We start from the raw sequence: 12,080 nt of genomic DNA, 5'->3' as shown, positions 1-12,080 counted from the left end.
CACCGAGGTGATTCGAGGATGCGTGCTCGAGATTTTTGGGGTCGAGTTTCCTATAGACTTGGTCCCTATAGCTATGGGGGATGTTTGCATTATCGTGGGCATGGATTGGTTGAGCAAGTTTGGAGCAGTCATTGACTGCGAGAGACAGCTGGTGATGATTCGAGACCCTAGTGGGGGAGTGCTCACGGTTTATGGCGAGGGGACCCAGTGTGGGTCGGCGTTTTGTTCGGCTGCCAAGGCGAGGCAGAGTTTGCAGCAGGGCTGTGAGGGATTCATAGCCTATGTGATGGATACTCGTGTGACTGCGGAGAGGCCCAATTCGATTGATGACATTCCGGTCGTATGCGAGTTTTCGGATGTGTTCCCCGAAGAGTTACCAGGTGTGCCTCCGGAGAGGCAAGTGGAGTTTCGTATCGATTTGGTTCCGGGAGCGGCGCCCATCGCCAAAGCACCTTAAATTCTCGCTCCGCCAGAAATGCAGGAATTATCCTCGCAGCTTCAGGAGCTGTTGGGAAAGGGATTCATTCGACCGAGTAGCTCGCCTTGGGGAGCGCTGATTTTGTTCGTCAAGAAAAAGGATGGTTCCCATCGGATGTGTATCGATTATCGGGAGTTAAACAAGTTGACGGTTAAGAACCGATATCCGTTACCTAGGATCGATGATCTGTTCGATCAGTTGCAGGGGGCATCTTGGTTTTCCAAGATTGACTTGAGGTCGGGATATCATCAGATGAGGGTTCGCGAGGAGGATATCCAAAAGACTGCTTTCAGGACTCGTTATGGACATTATGAGTTTGTGGTGATGCCTTTTGGGCTCACCAATGCCCCGGTTGCATTCATGGACCTCATGAACCGGGTGTGCCGACTGATGTTGGATTGGTCGGTGATCATATTCATCGATGATATTTTGGTGTATTCGAGGACTAGGGACCAGCATGAGGAACATTTGCGGGAGATTCTTGGGGTTTTGAGATCGGAGAGACTGTATGCCAAGTTCTCCAAGTGTGATTTCTGGTTACGAGAGGTCAAGTTCCTCGGGCATCTTGTGAACCAGAAAGGGATATTGGTCGCCCCGGCCAAGAATGAGGCGGTGTTGAGGTGGGAGGTGCCGAGATCGCCCACCGAGATCAGGAGTTTTCTGGGTTTGGCTGGATATTACCGCAGATTTATCAAGGATTTTTCCAAGATCGCTGTGCCACTTACTAGGATGACCCGGAAGGGTGTTACGTTTTCATGGGGACCGGAGCAGCAGTCTTCATTCGAGACGCTTCGTCAGAAATTGTGTGAGGCTCCAGTGCTTGCACTCCCGGAAGGGATGGAGGATTTTGTGGTATACTGTGATGCCTCTATATCGGGTTTGGGGGCGGTACTTATGCAGAGGGGTCATGTGATAGCGTACGCTTCGAGGCAGTTGAAGCCTCATGACTCGAGATATCCCACGCACGACCTGGAATTGGGGGCGGTGGTGTTTGCCCTCAAGATCTGGCGATACTATTTGTACGGGGTTCGGTGTACGATTTACACGGACCATAAGAGCTTGAAATACTTGATGGATCAGCCAAATCTAAATATGCGACAGAGGAGGTGGTTGGATGTGGTGAAGGATTACGATTGTGAGATCCTGTACCACCCGGGCAAGGCTAATGTGGTAGCCGACGCATTGAGCCGTAGGGCGGATAGTGCCCCGATCCGAGATATTTGTATGAGATTGACGGTTTTGACCCCGATTCTGGATATTATTCGAGGGGCTCAGGTGGAGGCTGCAAAGCCGGAACACCAGAAGAAGGAGCGGGTTGTAAGTCGGGTATCTGGATTTGTTACGGATGGTCGGGGGCTTATGACTTTTCAGGGATGGATTTGGGTGCCGTTTGTGGGCGGTGCGCGCACTATTTTGATGGAGGAAGCACATCGATCGAAATTCTCGATTCATCCTAGTGCTACGAAAATGTATTTGGATCTCAAGAAGGAGTACTAGTGGCCATGTATGAAAAGGGATGTCGCTTGGTTTGTCGAGAGGTGCTTGACTTGTCGGCAGGTCAAGGCTGAGCACCAACGACCGCACGGTAAGCTGCAACCGCTAGAGATTCCCGAATGGAAGTGGGAACAAATCTCTATGTATTTCATCACCAAGTTACCGCGAACGGCGAGAGGAGTCGATGCGATTTGGGTGATCGTGGATCGGCTGACAAAGAGCGCTCATTTTCTAGCCATTAGCGAGAGCTCTTCTGCGGAGAAGTTGGCCGAGTTATATGTGAGGGAAGTAGTATCTTGGCACGGGGTGCCGATCTCGATTATTTTGGACCACGACGTGCGTTTCACTTCCAGGTTCTGGAGGAAATTCCATGAGGAGTTGGGTACTAGGTTACATTTCAGTACGACATATCATCCTCAGACAAACGGTCAGAGTGAGCGGACAATTCAGACACTCGAGGACATGCTTTGGGCATGTGTGTTGGACTTCGGAGGGAGCTGGGACACCTATCTACCTTTAGCAGAGTTCTCGTATAACAACAACCATCATTCGAGCATTGGTATGCCGCCCTTTGAGCTGTTGTATGGGCGGAGGTGTCGCACCCCCATCTGTTGGGGTGAGGTGGGACAGCAGGTTATGGGTAGCACGGAGATCATGCTTCAGACGACCGAGCAAATTCAGATGGTCAGGCAAAGGTTGTTGACCGCTCAGAGCCGACATAAGAGTTCTGCAGACAGGCGACGGTCCGAGCTTGAGTTCTAAGTTGGTGATCTCGTACTCCTGAAGGTCTCTCCTTGGAAAGGAGTGATTCGGTTCAGGAAGAGGGGCAAGTTGGGGCCCCGATATATTGGTCCTTTCCATGTGATCGCGAGGGTGGGCCGGGTAGCCTACCGTTTAGACTTGCCAGCAGAGTTGGGACAGATTCACGATACTTTCCATGTGTCGCAACTGAGGAAGTGTATAGCCGACGAATCGGCGGTGGTTCCATTAGGGGATATTCAGGTGGATGCGAGCCTGAATTATGCTGAAAGACCTGTAGCCATCAGGGATCGGAATATCAAGGTTTTGAGAAACAAGGAGGTACCCCTGGTATTGGTTCAGTGGCAGCATCGGAAGGGATCAGAGATGACTTGGGAGCAGGAACGTGAGATGCGGGAGCAGCATCCGGAGCTATTTGCCTAGCGGGACTTCGAGGGCGAAGTCTTATTCTAGTGGGGGAGAATTGTAACAGCCCGGATCCCCAGGTAGCTTCATTTCATATTTTTGACATTCTGTGAGGGGACTCGGCGAGTTGGAGGTCGAACTCATCGAGTCGGGTCGCGGTTTTGGGCGGGGGTTCGCGTCCGGACTCGGCGAGTCCAAGGGATGGACTCGGCGAGTCCGCGCTGTTTAATGAAACCCTAATTTCCCGGTCCTAAGCCCTATTTAAAGGACCTTATGGCCCTCATTTGCAGCCACCTTGAACCCTAAGAGCCCCTATACGACTGTGAGCCCTTGTGAGTGTGTTTGAAGGCTATTTGTTCATCATTTTGTGTGATATTGCAAGGAAAGGAGGAAGAGGATCAAGCTTGAAGAGTTGGGGAGCTTGGATCTGTTGCTATTTCATCAATGGAGTCTTCTTGAGGTAATTTTCAGAGCCAAACTTTGTGTTTTGTGTTGATGTGCAAAATCTAGGGTTTCTTCTTGCATTTCTTGGCTTGAATCGGAAGTATGAGAGGTCCCATGGAGGTATGGAACCTAGATCTGGACCTTAGCAGGTCCAGGAGACCCCATATGACAAGCTTTATGTCCATTCTTTTGAGTTAGAAGCTAAACTTGCCATATTAGAGGTTGTTTCTTCAAAATAAGCCTTGTATGCATTGCATGGCAACCAAGACTGAGACTTTACGTGACAAATAAGCTTGGGAAGGCCAGATCTATGTATGTATGGAACGGATCTGACCGCAAAAGCCAGTTTTAGCTGGTGCATGGCATGGACTCGCCGAGTCGCTTGAAGATTGTCCTTGAGACCACCCTGTGTGTAGTCCTGACCGAGTTATCGGCGACTCAGTGAGTCGCAAAGAGTTGGAAAGGTTTTGACAGGTGGACCGAGTCAGGTTGGGACTCGGCGAGTTGACCTTCGACTCGGCGAGTTGAGTCGCGGTGGCCCTGTGATTCAGGCCCAGGAGGAACTCGTCGAGTCGGGGGAGTACTCGACGAGTCATAGGGGAAAAACCTTGAGAGTTGGTTAAAATGCATAGACTCGCCGAGTCCGGTCCAAATTGACTAAAGACTGTTGACCAAGTCAACCTGTGTTGACTTGATAAGGATGGTCCACCTTTGTGGTACAAGTAATAATTATAGATTTATAATATAATAGGAGGATTGCAGCTCGAGGGTTCGAGCCCGAGTGATTCCAGGATTCACGATTAGCGACTTAGTGAGGCATACGAGGTGAGTCTTCTCACTATACTATACCCGGAAGGGTTTTGACTATGTGACCGGAAGGTCGAATATGATATGAGATATATGCCTTATGTGTGTTAAGTTATTCGTTATATGTGCCATGTATGATATGTTTGATTTGGGCGTGAAGGCAACATGATATGGGCCGGAAGGCGTGGTCATATGGACTGTAAGGTTGACGTGGGTAGGACCGGAAGTCCCCTAAGACACATGGACCGGAAGGTCAAGGCCTGGAAAGGCGTACGTGCGTAGGTTGTATTTTGGGGAACTCATTAAGCTTTATGCTTACAGTTGTTGTATTATGTGTTTCAGGTACTACCGAGGACCGTGGGAAGGCGCCAGCGTGACCGTACACACACTCGGGGAAACCATTTTGTTATCTTTTGTTATGTAATCGGTTGTGACTAAAGTTGTTACATTGGAACCTAAACTTATTACTCATGTTTTGATAATTGTAAAAATGAAAATTTTTGGCTGAAATTTTATGACGTTACTACATAAGCCATGCATACAAACATATAAGGATGTCATGGACTCCCTCCAGGGTCTTAATCCAAGATGTCATGGGCTCCCCCAAGGTCTTATGCCTATGTGTCATGGTCTCCCCGACATGGTCTTTAACTGGAATGCCATGGTCTGATATCCAACTGCCACGGGCTGCCCTCGGGGTCTTCGCATATCTAACCAATAAGGTACCAACACATTCACATACATGCATACTAGGCATATCCATAATGATTCCAGAATAATCATCACAACTCTCTGAATGGGCCGACATTGGTGCCTTCGACCCATTGGTATGGTGAGGAGACTCACATCAAATGCGAACTGTAGTTGAGTAGGTCCAAACTCTGACTATCAGCTCTGCCACTTCCCTAATCATAAACAACTTCTTAGATTCAACTCAACCCTTCAAACCCTTAAAAGTCAATCCTGGTCAAGGTCAAAGTCAAAGTCAAAGTTAACGCTCCGAGTTGACCTAACTCGTCGAGTCCACCCTAAAGTCATATTCGCGATATCGCAACCCAACTCGTTGATTTTTCCTATAAATCGTCGAGTTTCTCCATTTTCCAACAGAATCGGGGTAACCCCAACCCAACTCATCGAGTTCCCCTGTGAATTCATTGAGTTCTTCAGTCTGTCAACCCACTTAATGCGTTAAGCCCTTTTTCTGGAACTCCCTAACAAGTTGTTGCACCTCTATCATAGGTGCAAACTCGGCTCTGAACCTAGCCGAGAAGTTATTTCAAGTCATAGCTTCAAGAGCTGCTTCATCACCAATGGCTCGTTCGACCTCCTCCCACCAGTCACGTGCTCCGTCCTTCAGAAGACAGGATGCAAGTTGAAACTTGTCCCCCTCGGGACATCTACTGGTGTGGAATAAATTGGCAACATCATCCAACCATCTGGTGCTCGCAATAGGTTCTCGAGCCCCATGGTAATCGGGAGCTCCACAAGCTCTGAACTCCCTGAAGGTCAGTGTGTGCGACCCCATCATGGCCGTCACCTCGGTGCGGAAAGCACTCAATGTCTCGTCCATGAGCTCTAAAATACCCTCATTGATCGTGTCGAAGATCACAAGAGTCTGATCTAGAATACTGTGTGTGATCTCAGAGGAGATGAACTCCCTTGTCTGATCGTCTAGCTACCCGGCTCCAAAGCCCGAGCCTGATCCCACACCGACACCTGAACTGCCGACTAGTCTAGTGCGTTACATCACTATCTAAAAAACACATCATAAAAACATCAAAATACTAATCATATCTCGAGGGATCACATATACTACAAGTTCCATGGATTCATCTCATCCTTCCTTGATTCGAGTACGGATCATCTGCTTTCAGTAGTATGGGCCCATACTACCTTCCACATCTATTCGTACTTTCCTCAAGAATTGCCTTGACTCCACCACGTCCCTTCTATTACTGCTTCACATGCTACTCTCTTAAAAGATTTCCATAGTATATTCACCAACCCACTCTCCGCCATCATCTGCGTAAGAAGTCCCTGCTATCCCCCTTAAATAGCTCGTGAATACTATTACATATTACTAAGACTAGATAATTCTTTGAATGAGCGATCCTACCCTACAACGATTGGACTCAAACAAGAGCTGCGCAATAGAGCTAGACCTAACCTTATGAAATATTAAGTCCTGGCAATATCTAACTTAACATATTCGTTTACTAGTTAGTAAAAGATAACTAGAACTCCTAAAAGCACAAATCTAGCAGCATTCGAGCATCGGGTAAACATAATAAAGCATATTTAATTCAGGCCATCCCTGACTAATATGTACTAACATGCAGTTCAATAAGCTGAGATACATATAGCAGGCATATAAGGCATCCTTCCTAGATCCTTAGCCCTAAACTAGCGTGTAGTTCTCATAAAGCTGATATACACATAATAGACACATAAGGCATCCTTCCTAGATCCTTAGTCATACTCTAGCATACAGTTCTCATACCATATCGTAACATAAACTTGTATGGGTAATTTGGGAGTACTTACTTGAGCTCGGCTGATTGCATGCACCACACCCTTTTCTCTTTCCAAAGTTTTCTTCTCTTTAAAAATGCTTTTCATAAAAATGATTTTCTTTTGAAAATTTTCATACAAATTCCTTAGTTTGAGTTCAGACACATCCGAGAGTGTGCCCGAATCCCTCAAACCAAGGCTCTGATACCAACTTGAAACATCCCAAAAATATAGTCCAAAATTTTCATTTTTAATTATTCATAAAAACCATAAATACCAGTCATCATCTCATAAAAACATAAGTAATGTGTCTCAAATCATCACAAAAAAATAGTGTATCAAAATCATGTGTCAAAATATCAGAGTCTAGACATCCCAGGCTGAATCAATGGTGTGTGCACTACAATCATCCCGAGCTCTTCCCCTTACTACCGGAAGTACCTGAAACCAAAACTGAAAACTGTAAGAACGAAATTTAGTGAGTCTGCCTAAACTACCACATACCATACACATATAACATGCAACTAGGAGGTACAGGCCCCACCCATACTCATGGAGATACGGGCCCCACCTACTCTCTGCTAATTGAGGGAGATACGGGCCTTGCCCACACTTTGCTGGCTATGAGATACGGGTTCTGCCCACACTCAACTACCATGAGATACAGGGCCCGCCCACACTCAGCTACTAAGCATACATACAAGTATCACACAGAAAACAAGTATAACTAAATATATCAATTAGTCATATATCCATACTCAACTAAAGCTATGAGATACGGGCCCCGCCCACACTCAGCTAACTGGGAGATACAAGCCTCACCCACACTCGACTACTAATCATACATATATGGGCCGACCTTGGTACCTTCTACCCATTCTAATAGAGGAAAACTCACCTCTCAATCTGCTTGCTGAAATCTCGTGTGAGGAATTTCTGATGGCTGCTCCAATTGACTCCCGACTATCTTCATCACAATAAGCACGTAGTCAAAAACTGATAATTCTTCTAATGACAAAATGACCATTTTACCCTAGTCAAAGTCAACATTGTGGGTTAAGCAACTCGCTGAGTTGACCTATAAACTCGACGAGTTCGTTAACTCAATAGTCCTAAAATTGAGACCCAACTCGCCGATTCGGTCCCCAAACTCGTCGATTTCTATCGGGCTACTTATAGTCACGATTTAGCGAATCAACTCATCGAGTCCCTTCACAGACTCATCGAGTTCTATCTTAAGCTGAAACGGGAATACACGACTCAACTTGTCGAGTTCCCTTATGGACTCGACAAGTCCCTCTGTCTGTTTGGGCCATCTTAATAGATTAATGGGTTTAGCTAAAACCCTAGTTCCTTAGGACATAGATCTTTTTCCACAAGCCTTATTACTCCAACCCAAAGCATGAAAATCGAGATCTAGGTCCTAGATACCAAATGAACACATAAAGTCTCATACCTTGTTTACCCAAAAATGTAGCAAATGATGTGTAGTTTCTGGATCTCTCTCTCTCTCTCTCTCTATCTCTCTCTCGAGCCCTCTAGCTTTCTCTTCTTCCACAAGCTTAAATAACACAAAGATCACTCACAATGGCTCATAATCTAAAGCAAAGTACTAGGGTTTCATGAATTAGGACTTGAAGGTTGTAAATGAAGCTGAGGGGTGGGGATTAAGATGCTTAAATAGGGTGCAAAACCCTGAATTAGGATTTCATCCTGACAGCCCTACTCGTCGAGTCAAGGCCCTCAACTCGTCGAGTAGGTGACTTAAGATACCACGTCAAATCCGATTTATACTTGACGAGTTTGGGGATTCCAAATCGTCGAGTAGCTCTACAAAAGTGAATGAGGTATAATTAAATGCGTACCAGGAACCAGGTGTTACAGAAAGTCCCGAAAACAAGCCCCAAACTACAAAAAATGAGATCTAATAAGCTACATGTCAAGTTTATAACTTTATACCTCCAAGATCCAGCCTTTGATGTAGAGTTTCTGGATCCAAGATCTCTCTTCCAAGCTTCATACTTCTCTATTCAAAACCTCCTTCAAAGATCTCAAACAATCACTAAACTCTCACAAAACTCAATGAATAAGAGGGGGAGGCGATTCTAGGGTTTTCTCTGGGCAAGGAGGCTGGTAAGGAGGCCATCCCTAGAGGTTAAGTCCTTTAAATGAGGTATAATGCCCGAAAACAAGGGTTTTCAATTGTAGTGTCAACTCGTCAAGTTAGGGCTCCCCAACTCGTCAAGTAGATCCCCCAATCTACGCGGCTGGAAGGATTCCTACTCTTCAATTTGGAGCCTCCCAACTCGTCGAGTTCCTTCAAAAAACATTATAATTAATTAATACCTGGACTAAGCATTACAAATCTCCCACACTTGAACTAGACTTCGTCATCGAAGTCTGCTGATGCAAAAAAAGTCCGGATAATGCTTCCTCATCTCATCCTCCAGCTGCTAGGTCCATTCGGAGCCTTTTTGGTGCTTCCATTGCACCTTCACGAGCTTCACTTCCTTGTTCCATAGGGCTTTGGTTTTCCTATACAGAACCACTATAGGTTTCTCCATGTAATTCCAACTCTCATCAACCTGAATATCATCTAAGGAAATACCTACGACCTCATCAGTGACACACTTTCGAAGCTGAGACACGTGGAAGGTGTTGTGGATCTGACTAAGCTCAACTGGTAGGTCCAATCGATAGGCTACCTTGCCCACCCGGGTAGAAATCTTGAACGGGCCAATAAACCGGGGACCTATCTTTCCGCTCTTCCGAAACCTAATGACACCCTTCCATGGTGACACTTTCAGCAAAACAAAGTCTCCCACCTGAAACTCGAGATCCGAGCGACGCCGATCAGCATAACTTTTGCAAGTGCTCTGCGCGACCCGCAGCCTGTCGTGCACCTGATTAACCAATTCAATGGTCCTGAGCACCACCTCGGTGCTTCCCATGACTCGGTGCCCAACCCCCCAACATATGGGAGTCCTGCACCTCCGGCCATACAACATCTCGAACGGGGGTTGGTCGATACTATCATGATAACTATTGTTATATGAAAACTGAGCTAGTGGGAGTTATGTATCCCAACCCCCTTTGAAATCTAATACACATGCCTGTAGCATATCCTCGAGCATCTGGATCGTCTGTTCACTCTGGCCGTCTATCTGGGGGTGGTACGCAATGCGGCAATGCTGAAGTGTAACTGTGTGCCCAGTTCCTCGTGGAACTTCCTACAGAATCTGGAGGTGAATCGAACATCGTGGTACGATACTGGCACTCCATGCTTGAACACCACCTCTCATATATAGATGGCTGCTAATTTCTTAGCAGAAATATTCTCAGGGATCAGAATAAAATGGACACTCTTCGTCAATCTATCCATAATGACCCAAATGGAGTCCACGCCCCTCACCATCCTCGGTAACTTCGTGATGAAGTCTGTGGTGATCTCTTCCCATTTCCACATGGGAATGGGTAGTGGCTAAACTTTGTCATGGGGCTTCTGATGTTTGGCGTTGATCTTCCTGCAGGTCAAGCACCGCTCTACAAACCATGCAATCTCCCATTTCATGCAGGCCACCAGTAACTAAGTCTCAGATCTTTGTATATCTTCATGGCTCCCGGATGAATTAAGAACTTGGATTTGTGCACATACTCCAAGATCTTTTGCCTTACTCCCCTAGATACTGGTACCCACACCCAGCCACACTATGTCAGAAGACCTCGACCATCCCGAACAAATAAGGGAATCTGACCCTGAATCCGCTCTATCTTCCAATTCTCTTTCTTCAAACCCTCCACCCGAGCTTCCTTTATCATATCCAACAATGGAGAAATCATCGTCATCCTCAAACAAACGTTCCAGATCGAATCACTTTCCGCCTTGCGGCTCAAAGCATCGGCCACCACATTGGGCTTCCCTGGATGGTACAAAATCTCGCAATCGCAATTTTTCAGTACATCCAACCATCTCCTCTGCCGCATGTTAAGGTTCTGCTGATCCATTAAATACTTCAAAATTTTGTGGTCAGTAAAGATGGTGCACCGAACTCCGTACAAGTAAAGCCTCTAGATTTTAAGGGAAACATCACTGCCCCCAATTCCAGGTCGTAAGTGGGGTAGTTCCCCTCATGATTCTTCAGCTGCCTCGAGACGTATGCAATCACATACCCCTCTGCATCATAACAACACCTAGCCCTGTGATAAAGGTATCAAAATACACAACTAGATCATCCAACCCCTCGGGTAGTCTCTGTCTAAAAGTCTCGAAAGCCGACTGTTGATCCGGGCCCCACCGAAATGTTACATTCTTCTTGGTCAAGCATGTCAATGGTACCGCAATCTTGGAAAAATGCTGAATATATCTACGGTAATACCACGCTAGGACCATGAAGTTATGGATCTAAGATGAATTATTCAATATTTCATCGCATCACTGCCTCAATCTTGGCTAGATCAACCAAAATACTGTGACAACCCAAAACTATTCCGTCACTGTAACCCGTTTTCCGTTAATAGAACTCATTCTTATTTAACTTTTCCGTGAACATTGGGATAAAAAAAATAAAAATTTGTACTATTACTATGACTTCATAAGGATCGGAATAAATTAAGAATGCGGGAAACACCCTAAATATCCTTTTAAGAAGTTTTAGTTACAAACAAATTAAAATACGACCATTTAATCGGGTACGACCATAAGCCCCGTTTAACGCCGATATCGGGTGAAATTCCACCAGGCCACAAAATTAAACCCTATATAAGGGTTGAGTGGTCACCAAGTTAGAAATTTTACCACTCTAGTCCCTCTCTCTCTACTCTCTCTCTTCAAGGCCCGATTCTTCCGAAATCCGCTAGTTTCCGCTCCAAACTGTAAGTACACTTACCCTAGATTGTTCTACAACCCATTGCATGTCATTATAGCTTTAAAGTCATCCAAGAAGGCCAAGAGTAAGGAGTTTACAGCCCAAGAACACTCTAGGGCCGTAAACCCCTAAAAATGTGCCAAAATGGCCCCAAATCCCTTCCTTAGGCTTATAGGCTAACTTAGAACATACCCTAGAAGTGTTTTAGCCATTTAATCTTGTGTTTAGAGGCTTAAAAGAGGGTTTATGGCCCAAGAATACCCTTAGGCCATAAACTCCCTTAAACTATGCAAAATGAGCCTTTAAACCCCTAATTA

This window comes from Lactuca saligna, chromosome 9 (genome assembly GCF_052625555.1).
Source record: "Lactuca saligna cultivar CGN05327 chromosome 9, ASM5262555v1, whole genome shotgun sequence".
In the NCBI taxonomy this organism is placed as follows: Eukaryota; Viridiplantae; Streptophyta; class Magnoliopsida; order Asterales; family Asteraceae; genus Lactuca; species Lactuca saligna.
Note: the sequence above shows the minus strand (reverse complement) of the source record.